Consider the following 1753-nt stretch of genomic DNA (forward strand, 5'->3'; position numbering starts at 1 on the left):
ATGGAGGGGCCGCGGCCATGGGGTGAGTGCGCGGCGGGCGGGGCGGGGCCGGCCGGGCCGTGACAGGGCGGCGGGCGGCGAGAAGAAAGCGGCTTTGTGGCGGGCGGCGGCCGGCAGCCGGCACGGCTCCGCTTTGTTGGCTGCGCTGCCGCAGCGGGCAGGGAGGGAGAGAGGGAGGGAGCGAGGCGGTGTGCGGGGAGCCCGCGGAGAGCGCCCCCGGGAACCGGGTCAGCGCCGCACCGCCCGCCCTCCGCGCAGCCACGGCCGCGGGGCGCCTCTGCCGGCGCGGCGTTGGCCCCGGCCGCCGGCCGAGCCGAGGCTGAAAGCCGCCCTGCGGCGGCGTGCGGCGTGCCCGGCTGCGGGGAGCGCCCGCTGGGCGGAGTGCCCTGCGAGGGACGGGGTGCGCAGTCCCGCCTGAAGGATGCTTCGCAGAGCCGCAGCGGGGAACGGGCGGCTGCGCTTTGCAGTAGGTCGCTCCCCACGTACACGCAGTACGAGACGGATTCGCCTCATTTTCTGCATACCCTTCTCCATGTGACGCTCATTCCGTTCGAACGGGTCCGTAGTGGCTCTGCTCCTGTTACATGCGCCTTTTGTTTGCTTTTACCTTCGATGGAGGTTAAGGATTTCCAAATAGTTGTCAGTATTACAGTTCCTTGAAAATAACGCGTAGGCGCGTGCACTGGAAGTCATTCCCTGGAAGCAGGCTCTTCTGTATTTTTGGGGAGGCTCCAAGTAACCGGTAACACATTTTTGCCGCTTTCTTCGCAGCATCTGTTAGATGATGCGTAAAAAAGGTTTGATGAAGGTGGATCTATTTCTATCTTTTTAATTAAAACATCCCCTGAAAACATTCTCTGCCTGGACCCTGATCTAATTGTAGAATCACAGGTTTGCCATCTGTCAGCAAGGTATGGATTATGTTAAACTTTAGGACGTCAGGTGAGGACTTGGCAGTTGGATACTGTTGGTGATTCTAGATTTTTCTCATATACATTTTGAATGTTCATTCCAATAGCTTAAGTATTAAAAGATGCCATAGGTGAAGAGGTGCTTTCACCACTTTTCCAAAAAGAAGAAAGGTGATAAAAGCAAAGTAATAGTTGTGATAATTATGGTGATGTTTCTTCATTTACTTCCTCAGAAGAACCATAAGAAGAGACGGTCTTTGTATTGTTTTGCATAACAAGTGCAGTATTTCCTGTGAGTAGTCATGCTCTTTAAAATGGCAGCTTGAATAAAGGATCACTTTTAAGTATATTTTAAATGATTCATGACTGCAGACTTTCATAAGCATCATCCTTCAGATCATACCATGATATTTGCCAAAACTTCTGTGCAAAATATTGGGTTATGATGCACGTTCTGATACATGTTGTCATAGTATGCAGCATATGTTGGAAATGCTTGTATCTAAAATGGGTTACCCTTGGTCTACAAGTTCCTATGTTGGATTTCTGTATTACCATAACGTAGTAAAAATTTTTTGCTGATGAGATGTTGTTAATTACTTTTTCATCACTATAATAAAATCTTATTTAAAACAGGCTATACTGCTAGTAATACACTGTAACAGAGTTATTTTTGGTAAAGACCACTGCATGTCTCCAACAATTGTTTTCCAAAATTCATACAGGACCTGTGTGGACACATGCTGATGTATTTTTCGCGATTCAAACAGTCTTCTGTTCTCAAAAAGTGCTGAAATGAAACCGGGAGATGACCGTGATTGATCACCTATTTAAAATAATAT

General features: G+C 49.2%; 1 protein-coding gene across 4 annotated transcripts in view; it reads left to right on the forward strand.

The window, feature by feature from the left end:
- Positions 1 to 1753, forward strand: part of APC (APC regulator of WNT signaling pathway) — a 76662-nt gene continuing 74909 nt past the window's right edge. For 3 of the 4 annotated variants that reach the window (XM_035310728.1, XM_035310730.1, XM_035310731.1), the window contains exon 1: positions 1 to 22. The gene's annotated coding sequence lies outside the window, so the exon portion shown is untranslated. Of the gene's footprint in view, positions 23 to 178; positions 191 to 1753 lie in introns of those variants that run through there. The other variant, XM_035310729.1, reaches the window with a different exon arrangement.

Source organism: Oxyura jamaicensis, chromosome Z (assembly GCF_011077185.1).
Source record: "Oxyura jamaicensis isolate SHBP4307 breed ruddy duck chromosome Z, BPBGC_Ojam_1.0, whole genome shotgun sequence".
Classification (NCBI taxonomy): domain Eukaryota; kingdom Metazoa; phylum Chordata; class Aves; order Anseriformes; family Anatidae; genus Oxyura; species Oxyura jamaicensis.